This window comes from Oncorhynchus tshawytscha, linkage group LG19 (genome assembly GCF_018296145.1).
Source record: "Oncorhynchus tshawytscha isolate Ot180627B linkage group LG19, Otsh_v2.0, whole genome shotgun sequence".
NCBI lineage: Eukaryota > Metazoa > Chordata > Actinopteri > Salmoniformes > Salmonidae > Oncorhynchus > Oncorhynchus tshawytscha.
The window spans coordinates 34,599,994-34,616,676 of NC_056447.1; the positions used below are offsets into that span (position 1 = coordinate 34,599,994).

At 43.0% G+C, this 16,683-nt stretch overlaps 1 protein-coding gene across 3 annotated transcripts in view; it reads left to right on the forward strand.

Moving 5' to 3' along the window:
* The window catches only part of LOC112218678 (excitatory amino acid transporter 2), an 82,122-nt gene that overhangs the window by 18,627 nt on the left and 46,812 nt on the right, over window positions 1-16,683 (forward strand). The window contains exon 1 of one of the 3 annotated variants that reach the window (XM_024379695.2): window positions 5,100-5,365. The exons of 1 other annotated variant lie outside the window; for it this stretch is intronic. The gene's annotated coding sequence lies outside the window, so the exon portion shown is untranslated. Of the gene's footprint in view, window positions 1-5,099; window positions 5,366-16,683 lie in introns of those variants that run through there. One more of the 3 variants, XM_024379699.2, reaches the window with a different exon arrangement.

Genomic DNA, 16,683 nt, shown 5'->3' on the forward strand with positions numbered 1-16,683 from the left:
ACTACTGACCATAACACACCAATGTAAAATTTGATTTTTGGATATAAATATGCACTTTATTGAACAAAACATACATGTATTGTGTAACATAAAGTCCTATGAGTGTCATAGGATGAAAGGTTAGTGATTCATTTTATCTATATTTCTGCTTTTTGTGACTCCTCTCTTTGGCTGGAAAAATGGCTGTGTTTTTCTGTGACTTGGTGGTGACCTAACATAATCGTTTGTGGTGCTTTCGCTGTAAAGCCTTTATGAAATCAGACACTGTGGCTGGATTAACGAGAATTTTATCTTTGAAATGGTGTAAAAATACTTGTATGCTTGAGGAATTTTAATTGAGATTTTTGTTGTTTTGAATTTGGCGCCCTGCACTTTCACTGGCTGTTGTCCGGTTGGGATGCTACCGTCCCGAATATCCCAGAGAGGTTAATATATATTTTTTTGATGACTACCCCATCTCTGTACACCACATACACAATTATCTGTAAGGTCCCTCAGTCGAGTAGTACATTTCAAGCACAGAGTCAATGACAAAGTCCAGGGAGGTTTTACAAGGCCTCGCAAAGAAGGGCGAGGTATTGTAAAACTGCAAAAGCATTCAAGTACACCTTTGAGTTATTACACAATCCACATGAGGTTCATTGTGTGTGGCTGGTAACTGCTCCCGTGCATTCCTCTATGGTCATGGATCATAAATAGAGGTTTGACAGGTAGCCTAGTGGTTATTAAGACCATTGGGTCAGTAACTGAAAGGTTACTGGTTTGAATCCCCGAGGTGAATAGGTGAAAAATCTGGCACTGTGCCCTTCAGCAAGGCACTTAACCCTAATTACTCCTTTAAGTTGCTCTGGAGAAGAGCGTCTGCTAAATGACAAAACATTTAAAAATGAGGATAGGCCAAAACAGTATGGTAATAGGCCATGTCGATGTTGTTGTGCTACGACTGTAACTGAATCCACATGGTATGGTACAGAAGATAGTCTCATAACCAATTGTGCTATTCTGTATGTTTTTCGCGTTATTTGTAACTTATTTTGTGATGTTTCTGCCACCGTCTCCTATGACCGAAAATAGCTTCTAGAAATCAGGACAGTGATTACTCACCTCGTACTGAACAAAGCTTTTTTTATTTAATGAGTCGGATGCAAAGGATTTACTTCAGACACCCATCAACGCACAAATCCCAGTGATTCGCATGAGAAAGATACGGAGATATCGGGGATGTAGGTCTGCCTCTACCCTCTGTCCTATTAGCCAACGTACAATCATTGGATTACAAAATAGACGAACTACGATCACGAATAACCTACCAACTGGACATTAAAAACTGTAATATCTTATGCTTCACTGAGTCGTGGCTGAACGACAACATGAGTAACATACAGCTGGTGGGGTTTATGCTGCATCAGCAAGATTGAACAGCCGCCTCCGGTAAGACAAGGGGTGATCGTCTGTGTATAATTGTAAACAACAGTTGGTGCACGAAATCTAACAATAAGGAAGGTTTTGCTCGCCTGAGGTAGAGTATCTCATGATAAACTGTAGACCACACTATTTACCAAGTTTTCATCTAAATTCTTCGTGGCTGTCTATTTACCACCACAAACCGATGCTGGCACTAAGACAGCACTCAATGAGCTGTATACCACCATAAGCAAACAGGAAACATAAGCTCATCCAGAGGCGGCGCTCCTAGTGGCCCGGGGACTTTAATGCAGGGAAACTTAAATCCATTTTACCTCATTTCTACCAGCATGTTTAATGTGCACCCAGAGGAAAACAACTCTAGACCACTGTTACTCCACACACAGAGACGAATACAAAGCTCTCCCTCTCCTTCCATTTGACAAATCTGTCCACAATTCTATCCTCCTGATTCCTGCTTACAAGCAAAAACTAAAGCAGGAAGCACCAGCCACTCGGTCAATAAAGAAGTGGTCAGATGACAGACGCTAAGCTACAGGAATGTTTTACTAGTACAGAGAGAATATGTTCCTGTAGTCTTCTGAAGGCATTGATGAGTACACCACATAAGTCACTGGCTTCATCAATAAGTTAATCGATGACATCGTCCCTACAGTGACTGTACATACATATCCCAACCAGAAGCCATGGATTACAAACAACATCCACACTGAGCTAATGGGTAGAGCTACCGCATTCAAGGAGCAGGACTTCAACCAGGAAGCTTACAAGAAATCCTGCTATGCCCTTTGACGGACCATCAAACAGGCAAAGCATCAATAGAGGACTAAGATTAAATCGTACTACACCGGCTTCGACACTTGTTGGATGTGGCAGGGCTTGCAAACTATTACAGACAACAAAGGGAAGCACAGTCGAGAGCTGCCCAGTGAAACGAGCCTACCAGACGAGCTAAATTACTTCTATGCTCGCTTCGAGGCAAGCAACAATGAAGCATTCATGACAGCATCAGCAGTTCCAGATGACTGTGTGATCACGCTCTCCGTAGTTGATGTGAGTAAGAACGTTAAACAGGTCAACATTCACAAGGCCGCAGGGCCAAACGGATTACAGGGACATGTACTCCGAGCATGCGCTGACCAACTGGCAAGTGTCTTTTTTCAACATGTCCCTGACTGAGTCTGTAATACCAACATGTTTCAAGCTGACCACCATAGTCCCTGTGCCCAAGAACACTAAGGTAACCTGCCTAAATGACTACTGACCCGTAGCGCTCATGTCTGTAGCCATGAAGTGCTTTGAAAGGCTGGTAATGGCTCACATCAACACCATTATCCCAGAAACCTAGACCCACTCCAATTTCCATAACTCCCCAACAGATTCACAGATGATACAATTTCTATTGCACTCCACACTTCCCTTTCCCACCTGGACAAAAGGAAAACCTACGTGAGAATGCTATTCATTGACTACAGCTCAGCATTTAACTCCATAGTGCCCTCAAAGCTCATCACTAAGCTAAAGACCCTAGCACTTAACACCTCCCTCTGCAATTGGCTCCAGGACATCCAAATGGGCCGCCCCCAGGTGGCAACCGTAGGTAACAACACATCCGCCACGCTGATCCTTAACACTGGTGCCCCTCAGGGGTGCGTGCTCAGTCCCCTCCTGCACTCCCTGTTCACTCAAGACTGCATAGCCAAGCATGACTCCAACACCATCATTAAGTTTGCCGACGACACAACAGCCTGATCACTGACAATGATGAGACAGCCGATAGGGAGGAGGTCAGAAACCTGGCCTTGTGGTGCCAGGATAACAACCTCTCCCTCAATGTGATCAAGCCAAAGGAGATGATTGTGGACAACAGGAAAAGGAAGACCAAAAAGGAGGACATTCTCATCGACAGGGCAGTATTGAAGCAGGTTGAGAGCTTCAAGTTCCTTGGTGTCCACATCACCAACAAACTATTATGGTCCAAACACACCAAGACAGTCGTGAAGATGGCACAACAAACCCTATTCCCCCTCAGGAGACTGAAAAGAATTGGCATGGGTGCTCAGATCCTCAAAAAGTTCTACAGCTGCACCATCAAGAGCATCACGGTTGCATCACTGCCTGGTATGGCAACTGCTCGGCCTCCGACTGCAAGGCACTACAGAGGGTAGTGTGTAAGGCCCAGTACATAACTGGGGCCAAGCTTCCTGCCATCCAGGACCTCTATACCAGGCTGTGTCAGAGGAAGGCCCTAAAAATTGTCAAAGACTCCAGCCACCCTAGTCATAGACTGTTTTCTCTGCTACCGCATAGCAAGCGGTACCGACGCACCAAGTCTAGGTCCAAAAGGCTTCTTAAAGCTTCTACCCCCAAGCCATAAGACTCCTGAACAGCTAATATGTACCGGTACCCCCTGTACATAGTCTTGCTACTGTTATTTTACTGCTGCTCTTTAATTTGTTATTTAAATGTTTTACTTATCTATTTTTTTTACTTAAGAACCCACCCTTTTTTTCAATTGCTGACAAAAATGACAAAAATCTAACTGCCTGTAGCTCATTACCTGAAGCATGGATATGCATATTCTCGATACCATTTAAAAGGAAACAGTTTGAAGTTTGTGGAAATGTGAAATTTATGTAGGAGCATATAACACATTAGATATGGTAAAAGATAATACAATGAAAAAACATGTGTTTGCACTCTTCTCAAACAATAGCATGGTATTATTTCACTGTAATAGCTACTGTAAATTGGACAGTGTAGTTAGATTAACAAGAATTTAAGCTTTTTGCCAATATCAGATATGTCTGTCCTGGGAAATGTTATTGTTAGTTAAAACCTCATGCTAATCATATTAGCCTACTTTAGCTCAACTGTCCCACGGGGGACATCTGGTCTTCACTCAGACATAAAGTAACGATTCATGACAGGTGGATATCATTGGTCAAATCAAATCATTTTTTTTGTCACATTCACATTACAGTGAAATGCTTACTTACAAGCCCTTAACCAGTTTTAAGAGAAATAAGTGTTAACAAATGTTCTAATACAGACAAACATACCATATAATAAGTGTGACACTTGGAGTTTTCAAGCAGTAACGGAGAGTTAGTCAGGTTTCAGGCAATGTTATGACTGGTTCACCCAACCGCCTCTGCTACACTGCGATCACCTTTTGATTTAGGCTACTCCATCTCTCCACAACTACCACAGAAATTGATACATTAACTGACATTTCTGATTAAGGCAACAACGGGACCCACTGAAATTGGTGACGAATTTGAATTTGGTCGAATTAGCCTGCTGAGTTAAAGAAGGCAGTGGCTTTGGGAGTTTTTAGATCTCAGGCAAGGCTACTTTTTTCATGAGCAGTGTTCACCAAATAACCGCTAGTCATTCTAAACACCCAATATAACCTTTACTACTTCAACAGAAAATAGTGAACTTGTTGTTAAACCCACAATGACTACACCTGACCAGATAATGACACCCATTCAACAAACACACGAACAAACACATGCACAATAGCTTGTGAGTGTGTTATATGAAGGTAAACTTGTTTAACATTTAAATAGATATATAGGTGGGGGGGCGTCGAGGTTGCATCGTCAACCAACGAGGAGCAGCATTCCAAAGCACGAGACAGAGAAGAAAAGGGGTGAACAGGAGGAGGGGAGGTGGGGGAAGTGAACGCGCGAGAGAGCGAAGTGAGGCAGAGCTCGTTCAGTCGGACTGTTGAGCACCGGAGCTCCACGGATTACTGTGATAGAAATCCGTCTGTTTGGTTTCTGCTGCTGCGCTCGCTCATGCCCTGGGCGCACTGACGGCTCGGCTCGGCATTTCAGTGGTCGAACGTCTCTGAAGCGGATGCGCGAGACCCCGAGAAGGGAAAGAAGAGACTGAAACTTATTTTCCAATAACTCCGTGATTGAAAATAAAGGTGAGAGGCGATTATTATGCATGTACATTACATGTTTACAGGACATGAGCTTTTGCCTTTAAAGGGGATAATAATAATAATAATACATTTGCAGTACTAGTAATACATGAATGACAAATTATAATTATGATGATCAGCCCACGATAATGAATGATTATTTGATTATAGGCTAATTACTATCATTATTATAATTATTGTCACTATCATTATTCTTCTTATTCTTCTTATTATGTCCATGCTTCTTTACACCAACTTAAAGTAGTCTTAATGTGGTCAGCCATCATATGGTCCAAACGCCCATATACTGCATTTATAATGTCATGGTCAGGAACAGTGTTGGAGCGCTCCTCCCTTAAACAATGGTCTGCACTTCAGATTACGCGCGTGGGCTAAACAGGTGCACGGGGAGTCCATTTTAGGCAGCACATCAATCTGCACTCCCTCTAGAATCCAAAAAACATCTGCCAATTGTTACATTACATTGTCTTCACATTGTTTTATATAAACCTAATAAAGGATTAACCTGCAACTAAAAGCTATAATTCAAGATGTGTTTCTGCCATAAAACACTCTCATCTAGTATAATAGTGAGTCGCCAATGTTTGCAGACAATGTGTGGTAATTACGTCACGGTATATCGTGCATCCGGGCTTCAAATTGCGTTGATATAATCCTTCTACCAAACGTCTCCACAGCTCCATACCTCTGTGCCAAATCGCGCGTCTTGCACGAACTGCATCATATCTGTTGCCCCGCGCAGCATTCCCACGTGTGTGGCAGGTAGCCTGCCAGGTCTTACTCAACCCGAGACAGAGAGAACAATGAAGAGAGATCATTGATTGGAAGTTTGTTTTAGTGTTGTATGTCCGAGCTCTTCTAGCGGTCATTCAGTATCTTATCGGTGTTCAGTATCTTATCAGTTGTCAATGAGCTAATACTAGTCTTCTACATGGCCATATCCGTTATGTTTGGTAAGCAGAGTTATCTTGCATTGACTATGAGTTATAAAGGCTTTGGTTTCTCGGAGCCTACCTGGTCTGTTGTTACTGTAGCCAAAGGATGGAAAACTGGCGGCCATCAAATCAATAAGTATATATATATACAGTACTAGTCAAATGTTTGAACACATCTACTCATTCTGGGGTTTTTCTTAATTTTTACTGTTTTCTACATTGTAGAATAATAGTGAATTCATCATAACTATGAAATAACACATGGAATCATGTAGTAATCAAAAAAGTGTTAAACAAGTCAAAATATATTTTATATTTGAGATTCTTCAGGGTTTTCACACACACACGAAAGTGCTATATATTTACAATTTACCTCCCCTTCCTTGAACCAATCACTTCGCACCTCCTCCCCTCATTCAATTGCATACTCATGCACACAAGATTTGGTTGGGGGCCCCCCCACCTCATGGGCAAAACATTTTAGTGACACCCCGCTTCTTAACAGTGGAGAGAAACAACGTTTTAAAGTACATATCCTGGAATTATACACATGTTGCCATGGTGCATCTGGAAATAAAGTTTTCTGCAATTGAATTCATTTTGCCATGGGGTGGAGAGAAAATTGTGCAATTGCATAACACATTTCATGCAATTCTGCCCATTTTGCCATGGGGTGGAGAGACATTTTAGCATTTTTAAAGCTAATTCCTGCAATTCTACCCATTTTGCCATGGGGTGGAGAGACATTTTAGCATTTTTAAAGCTAATTCCTGCAATTCTACACATTTTGCTATTACTTATGCCATATTTATATAATATCTGAGTGACATTGACGAACAAAATCAATGCGGCCGCGGGGGTCCACACACACATACACACACACACACACTCTTCTCCATGGAAACATACTCTCTTGGCACTTGATTGCGTTCACATTACTCTGACAGCCTTTCGTTTGAACACAACCAGAGGACATGTTTCCAGATGCAACATCAATCCCCACTTGGGTGATATTGGTGGTCGAAGCCGGACAGAGTGGAGGTGTCTGTCAGGCCTTCAGGGGCTTTGATAAATGCATGTAGAAGATTATGAGTTAATGTTTCATCCTCCAGTGGGAGTCAGTCTGTAGGGACAGTGGCTTGCTGGAGCTTGTGTCTTCAGGCCAGGACCTGATAAAATTGTGGCCGCGTAATTTTAGGGAGAATATGGAGGGGAAAGTGCAAAGGGTCCATGCGTCTAATATGTTTTGTCCTGAGCCTGGAGGCTGCACCCGTAGACTGCAGCACTCGCTGGCTGCTGCCATACATGAATGAATACACTGCAGACATTCAGGGGGAGCTTAATGCAGGCTCAAGGGCACAGTGTGCCATTTCATGTATACTGTATGTGTATCTGGAAAGGGTGCACACAAACGTGTGTGTATCTCGCAAGGGACTGTCTCAAGTGTCAACAGCCATTTACAATAATCTATATGAATGTGTTTCTGTGAGAATGATTCTAAGGACGAGGCTCACATTATGTTTGTCATAGTATTCTCCAGTATTTGTACTCCCTGAATGCAGAAATAGACTTCATGGAATTGCAAAATCCATATCTAATCTCCTTGTTGTTTTGTATTGCCTATATTGGTGACTCCATGTGAAAAACCAGAGGATGAGAAGGAGCTGTCCAGTCCTTATGGATCTTGTGATTTTCTAGAGGGCTCTCTTGGTCTGATTGGGGTGTCTGAGGCTAGTCTGTTAACCTGGGAAAAGGATCTGGATTACTATGGGAGATTATTAGTCTATGGGAGATTATCCAGAATCCTTCCTAGATTACGCTATGCATTGCCTCTGTAGAGGAAAAACAGAAAACGCAATAAGATACATATACACCGAATGCTAATTCTAACCCTAATTGTAACCCTAAACCTAACCCTTAAACTGTCCTAGTGGGAACATTGGTAGTTCAGGTACCGACAAGGATAGTAATACAAGATCACGCACGCCCGCCCGCCCGCCCACGCAACCACACCCACACACTAGGTTAAACCCTGGAGTGGTGCTGATCTAAGTGGACAAAGCCAAAACAATATTAAACAGAATCTATTATCTCAAACATCTTTGAAGGCATGTTTACGTACAGTATGTGTGCGGGCGGGGGTGGGGTCTCTGCTTCTGAGAGGGAAAAAACACGTGTGGGGGACAAGGGAGATATAAAATGAGCTCATGAAGGCACATTGGGAATATGGGAGGAATAGGGAGTAGCTGCTCAAATTTGCCAAAACATACGATCCTATATGTTTTTTTTGCCCTAATTGATCACTCGTTAATATATAGCGAGAACATAGATATGTAATATAGCAGTTATCCAACTAATATTTTCCACTCTAATTGAAAGAGGGTGCCTTCCCCTGTGATGCTGTGGAAGTGGGAGGGGAGGAAAATTAAGGGCTGATAGACTGGGAAAGGCCAGATGGTGGATTGGAGTTAACCAATAAACAAGAAATAACTCAAATAAATGAAACGGCCTTCACGCTGGGTCAGATGTTGTTAAAGAAAGACTATACATTAACATCAACACTAGGTTCTCCACATGGGGTAGACAACAAAGTGTTCTTATTGTTATAACAACCAGGCTCGTTCACATGGCACAAAGATTACTCACATTTGAGTGTGTGTGTGTTCACTTGGTAATAGAGCTCAGGTAGAATGGAGGGAAGTGATACACTTTCATTTTCTGGCAGCAGAGGAGAGAAATGTATATATGAGAGAGAAAGAGAAAGGGAGAGAGTGAGAGAGAGACAGTGAGAGAGATGGTGTGAAAGTGAGAGAAAGTTAGAGAGGGCGAGAGTGAAAGTGAGAGAGGGAGGGAGAGAGAGAGAGGGAGATGATGAAAGGGAGAGCGATAGGGAGGAAGAGGGTACATAGAGTGATCTATCAGGTATTTTATTTGGAGGAGAGGAGATAAATGGGCAGAGGGGTGACAGTGGTGTTGGTGGTGGTGGGTTGGAGGTTGGTGGAGGTAGAGAGACAGTGGGACACTGTTTGATGCTAAGCGTAGCTCTGTGTGCTGAGAGGGTGAGGCCATAAGGGGGTTGCAGGGCAGTGCCATCCTCCTAGACATTAGGCATCTGTTACCTGTCACCTGCCAGGGGTAGTCAACCTCTCTCTCTCTCTTTGCTGCTTCTCTGAGATAGCCAGACCTGGGAAAGAGTGCTACTGAAAGAGAGATAGCGAGAGAGAGGGTGTGGGGGGTAGGGAAGAATAGAAAGGAAGAGATAGAAAAATATGCAGTATAGGTTGAGATGAGAGAGGGAAGGCAAGCAGAGATGAGAAATTAGAGTGTGCATTTATGTGTGTGTGTGTGTTTCCATTCATAGGGCTTCACTGTGGGCTCGCTGGCATTCTGTAGCATCTAGCTCTTGAGTAATCCTCCTGGGAACATGCAGAAACTGCCAAAGTATAATCCAACTCCCTTTTCACCGTTCACCACCCTCTTCTCTCTACATCTCCCTTTACTCTCCCCTGCATATACTGTATCACACTCCCTCCCCTGTCCCGTCAAACCCTGTGTTTCTTCCTCTACTCTCCCCTGTCTATCTCTCTCTCTTCCTCTAATCTCCCCTGTCTCTCCCTCTTATCTCCCATGTCTATCCCTCTGTCTTTCTCTCTAATCTCTCGTCTATCTCTGTAATCTCTCGTCTATCTCTGTCTCTCCCTCTAATCTCCCCTTTCTCATCTCTCTGTCTCTACCTCTAATCTTCCCTGCCTATCTCTGTCTCTTCCTCTAATCTCTCCTGTCTCCCTTTCTCTCCCTCTTATCTCCCCTGTATATCCCTCTGTCTCTCTCTCTAATCTCCCCTGTATATCCCTGTCTCTTCCTCTAATCTCTCCTGTCTCCCTGTCTCTCCCTCTAATCTCCCCTGTATATCCCTCTGTCTCTTCCTCTAATCTCCCCTGTATATCCCTCTGTCTCTCTCTCTAATCTCCCCTGTATATCCCTGTCTCTTCCTCTAATCTCCCCTGTATATCCCTCTGTCTCTCCCTCTACTCTCTGTCTCATCTCTCCTGTCGCTTTCTCTTTCTCCCTGGTCACCCTGTTTCATCATCCCATCTGTTTTTTGCCTCTCTCATTCTCTCCTCATCTCCTTCTCTGTCTTTCTCACTCTTCCCCTGGTCCTTCAATTTCATCAATCCATCTCTTTCCTTTTTTCTCCCTCTCTTTTACTTTCTTCCTTTTCCCTCACTGACACCTTTCTTCCCATTATCGCTGGCACTCTACACTACTATTCTTCCTGTCTGCTTTATATGACTCTCCCTTTTCTAAAGGATACTTGCTATTTTTGCAGCTGTAGTCCTCCCTGAGAAAAAATTATAGCCCTTTCCCAAGGGTTGCACAAACAAAAGCCCCTTTCCTTGCTCCTTTTCCCTCTGTATGACTGCACCACAACAGACACACAGGCATTCACCAGCCTGCCTACCCGCCTTCCTGTCTACCGGCCTGCCTGCCTACTCGCCTGCCTGCCTACTCACCTGCCTGCCTGCACATGGTCGGCACACTAATAGATCTCCGCTGGTCATAGGCAAAAACATTTCCTCTAATTTAGAATATCTATTATTCTGGGTCCCTGCGGATAGCCTGTGTAGGAAAGAATCTAGTCCCAATTGTGTTTTTCATAACTGTTTGCTGTTTCCTCACCTTCTCTCAGCAGTTTGATTCTGTTTTGAATAATGAATCCCTTGAGACTTGCATTCAAGTTTTTCCTAATTATCCTAAACTGTGCTTCTAGGAAAGATGAATGGCATTACAGCTCACAATTCTTCGAAATATGGTGTGATAAAGCTATCGCTAACACAAACAAGCTATTTTGGTTTTATCTTCCCTGGTTTGGTGTTCAGGAGAGGGGCAAAGTGCACAGGTGGACAGGTGTCACATAAGAACATGTCTTACTGTAGAACATTACAGCACTGTAGCTGAAATGTTGTGTATTCTTTCCTTTTACAGAAAAATAGACATGATTCCCTTATGCATATATTTTACAGTAGTCTGCCTTAGCTGAATGTTATAGTAATGGCTAGTGAATTTGAATTGACTTACAATTTGTAGGCTAGCTGATAACGGTAAAAGCCCAAAAAAGGTAGGAAGTTACAGTTGCAAAGTAGGCCAACACTGAGGTCAGATCAAATGTCAGTCTAGAATGTCCCTTACAAACATTGATATAGCCATCTAAATCAATATCTGTAAGGATATGTGACAAACTCTTGCAAAGTGTATAGAATAGACTCCAACTCACAGAAATCCATGCATTTTCCTCACATAGAATGTTTGCGTCAGATCCAACAGTACTTGTGTATTGTTCAATATTCTATAGTTTTAGTGGAATCTTACTGCTCTCTGAATGGTTTCAAGATTTGAAGTGCGCTTCTCTTGAAAGGCATCCTGTCGTATGACATAGATACCCATCGAAGCCCCATATACTACCCACCACTGCGACCTGTATGCTCTCGTTGGCTGGCCCTCGCTTCATATTCGTCGCCAAACCCACTGGCTCCAGGTCTTTGCTGGGTAAAGCCCCACCTTATCTCAGCTCACTGGTCACCATAGCAGCACCCACCCGTAGCACGCGCTCCAGCAGGTATATTTCACTGGTCACCCCCAAAACCAATTCCTCTTTCGGCCGCCTTTCCTTCCAGTTCTCTGCTGCCAATGACTGGAACGAACTGCAGAAATCACTGAAACTGGAGACTCATATCTCCCTCACTAGCTTTAAGCACCAGCTGTCAGAGCAGCACACAGATCACTGCACCTGTACATAGCTCATCTGTAAATAGCCCATCCAACTACCTCATCCCCATACTGTTATTTATTTTACTCCTTTGCTCCTTCTCTACTTGCACACTCATCTTCTGCACATCTATCACTCCAATGCTTAATTGCTAAATTGTAATTATTTCGCCACAATGGCCTATTTATTGCCTTACTGTCACGGCTGTTGAAAGAACTGGACCAAGGTGCAGTGTGGTCCAAGGTGCAGTGTGGTGAGTGCACATATTCCTCTTTATTTAGGATGAAAGACCATAAACAAAGTCAACTTCCCACAAAGACCGGTGGAAAAAGAGCTACCTAAATATGGTTCTCAATCAGAGACCATGATAGACAGCTGTCCCTGATTGAGAACCCTACCCGGCCAAAACATAGAAATACAAATAATAGAATATAGAATACCCACCCCAACTCACACCATGACCAAACCAAAATAGAGGCATAAACAGGATCTCTAAGGTCAGGGCGTGACACCCTTATCCTACCTAATTTGCACACATTGTATATAGACTTTTTCTATTGTATTATTGACTGTATGTTTGTTTATTCCATGTGTAACTCTGTGTTGTTGTTTGTGTCGGACTGCTTTGCTTTATCTTGGCCAGGTTGCAGTTGTAAATGAGAACTTGTTCTCATCTAGCCTACCTGGTTAAATAAAGGTGAAATAAATAAAATAAAGAAATATCAAGGACGGAAGCCCAAGATTAATATTTGTATGGAGGGGGTGGCAGGGGTGGGCTGGGGGGGCTAGTACAGACCAGGGATGGGTTATAGTGGTCAGTATTCACAGAAGCAATGTGAATGGCTTGCCCCCCTCTCTCTCTTCAAACCCAAACCACCCACGATCCCCTTGGCACCCGCTCCAGCGGAATTCAGGTCAGCAGGGAGGGTGCACTCTTTTTGTTCCTTCTCTTGGCACCAAAGCCCATGCCACTGAGAACAATCCCCCATTGTGGGTAAACAAAAGAATCATCATTATTAATGCACATTAAGGAATCATTAAAAACAAATGGAAGAGCTCATCCGAACAATTGTCCCAATATGTAGCACACCAGACTCCGAGCGGCCATCAGATGGACACAGCATTGAGAATGGGCGTTGTTTTTTGGCACTCACTTTGCACTTTGCACATAAACCAAGCTGTTGGTGAGTACCATATCTTGTTGGTGATAAGATTGGTTGGAGTTTTATGCCATGAATAAAAAATTATACTATTCAGCATATACAGATGTAGTATTTTAATTTGATCTCCCTGTTTTTGCAGGAAATGTCCTGAACAGCAGTGTATTTGAGGTTTAAAAAGGTTTCTAAAGTTTTTCATTTTCACTTAAAAATGTATCAAAACCTACACAAATATCCATTAATGATAATCCACACAATAGTTCACATGTCCTGTTGCTGCAGGATTATTTTCCTGCAGTGGGAAACTGGTCAAATTAACATCCTACATATGTAACTGTTATTGTAGACAGTAGGAACCCCGTCCCACTAGGCCATCCTGTTTCTCTCCCTCCAGTGAAACCACTCAGCAGGGAACACAAGAGGTGTCTCCACAGCCACTTGGGAGCTGTACAAAAATAATCTGACAAACAATATCTGACCACTCTCAAGCACTGTGGTCCAAGTCGGTAGCAAGCGGATCATGAAAACACACACCTCCTCTCCTCCTCCATCAACGCCCCCTCCCTCCATCTCTCCCCTCCTTCCTTGCTTTCCTCCCTTTTCTCTCTCCCCCAAATCCTCAATTTAGTGCCATAATGGTCCTGTGAGGCAGGTTTGTGTGCTGTTTTGTGCAGCTCAGGGGGATCAGTGGGCATTAATATCCCTCTTGACTATGTAAATAGCCAGGGCTGTGGGAGCACAGAGCTGAGCTGCCACTTGTCTGCTTAATTGCAGAGAGCTCCATCACTTTCAGACACTCCGGGAGCCAAAAGGGGGACATGCATGAGAACTTCAGCACCAAGGACAATGGCCACACTCTGAAGAGTATCCACGACACCCTGGGCTCACCTCGCTCTCCTTCCGGAGGTTCCCCCTTTCCATCTTTTTACCCCTACTCCTCTCCCCCCGAACTCCCAATGCTTCCCTATCATCCCTACCCCATAGCCCCCAACCTCCCTCGTGTACTCCCCTCTCCCCTTCCCACCCCCATACCTCAGCCTATCCCCAAACCGAGCCGATGGAGCATACAGCCCCATTTTGTTTACCTCACTGCTTTTCCAGCGGAACACACAACAATCCCCTTCATTGCCTGTTTGTCAGACCCCTTTTCAGAACTAAAAGACAAGAGTGAGGGAAAGAGAGGGCGAGAGAGAAAAAATACACAAAAAAACAGAAGAAACAATTAAAAACCTCTTGTGAACCCTGCAATATAGCGGTTTCCCAGCCCTGGGGCCTGTGAACTAACTTGGAGGCCTCTAAAGTGGTCCATTATGCCAGCAGGGCTGGCGTGTTCCAAGAGCGCCTCTCCTCAATCGCTGACCAACACAGAGGGGGTTTTGTTCCAGGCTTCTTGGCTCACCACACCATGCACTGGTTAATTAGGACCTGCATTAATGTATCTACCCATCTGTCCACCTACAGTAGGCCCTGTTACTCCACTACTGTCTCTGTCTAAACCTTGCCCACTCCACCTGTAATTTTTGTTAGACACATTTGGAATTGTGTATCGTGTGCTGCCGTGGGTATTGTATAGTATCGGAGTAGGGAGAGGCAAAGGAGTCAACTGAATGTGTTGTCTCCATAGTTGAACTGCAAGTCAACTAGGGCTGTTGTGGTCATGAAATTTTGTCAGCCGGTTATTGTCATGCAAAAGCCTGCCGGTCTCACGGTAATTGAACGTTAGTTAACGTAAATACATTTTGCATCTCCAGCCCTCCATCATACAAGCTGCATAGAAGCCACTGATACAGGCCTTTGGAACATCTACATTTCAATAAGTCTAATAAATCATTTTAAAATACTCCATCACAATATATACATTATTGGAAACATCATATGAAGAAAATGTATTTCAGAAGAACAGAATATGAGTTGGCCTACTGCATGCTACTGTATCTGGCTATGCTCCATGCCATAGGCTGTAAGATTTTTCATTTAGCTGACAAGATATGCTTTATAGTAAAAAATAATGTAATTAAGCTTAGCTGAATAAAAGAGAAAGGATATTTTTCCCATTCTGGAGCGAGTGTGCATATGAAGTGGCTATGTTGAGCGTAAAAGTGATCACTTAAAACAGGTCCTACAGTATATGCTAGATTTCAAGTTATTTGGCAACTTTAGTTTTGAAAGATACAAACTTTTGAATGTCTTAGAAATCAACACATATATGGGCTGCATGGTGCGACTTAATGATGATTTGAGAAAGTCGCAAAAAAGGTTGTGCTCTGTTGCTTGCCTTAGGCTGCACAGCTGTTCTCTCATCAAGTGATCATATTTTCACCCATCAGACTATTCTTAATTTAAACTTGTCTTTACTAATATATCAAATTAGTTTAGATTTAGAATGGTCAAATGGGAAGGAATAGGTGCAGGGGAATGCACTCCAATAGCGAATGGAGGACGCACGCTTTCCCGAAGGTCCATTTTTCAATTATGCTGGTTAGACTACTTCAGTTTTATAGCGGAGCATGTGCTTAATATTAGCAGCTGAGAAATACATAGAACAACACTTCACTCCTAGCATCAACCAATGTTTTAGCAGCATGCTCTCTCTGCGTTCAAGGTGATATTCCAACCAAAATCTATATGCCATGGGCTCTCCAACCCTATTCCTGCAGGTACCCAGTGTTTATTATGGAAACCAGGTGAAATCTGTTCGGGAACATTGATGTAGTAACATGTTTTCACAAACTATTGACAGCCTACTTGAGAAAAAAAATAAAGAAGAGAGAGGAGGCGATGGAAATGCACAGTGGTGAGATATTCTGCCTCTAAAGGTATTGTGTCAGCCTATTAATTATATTAAAAAATGCCCTATTAGCAGGCTTTTCAAAATCAAATACAAATGCAATATAATGTTAGGCTAACTATGTAGCCCTGCACAATCAATGAACCATCAGCATGGCCTAGGCCTATACGTTCTCTCTCTGACTCATGGATAGAACATTTGGAGCGTAGCATAAGGTAACCAGTCCATCCAGTATGCATAATAATGCAGTCCACACTCAAAGATGATTACTCCAATTCGTTTAATTTTGGAGTAGAGGGTACCAAAGACATCTTCAATCAGTTTTATTTTATGTTTTTCTGGCATGCATAATATGCAGTAGGCTACATATTGTATAACAGTACAAATATAGTTTTAATTCAGGGGTTTCTTCGGGCTTGGGCTCATATTAGCCTATGCATAGGCATAAGCTTTAATATTCATATGGGTGTTTTGAATGAATCATCACCTTAGAAAGTGCTGTCCATTTCGTTGTGTTAGGCTTGGAAACTAAATCCACAACGACCATGTTTTACACTCAGTTTCAACTTGCTGTTGAACTTCTTTCTTCAAACTGATCATCACAGTGATGTGAGTTTTAAAAGCCATATACTGTTTTGATGATATGTGTT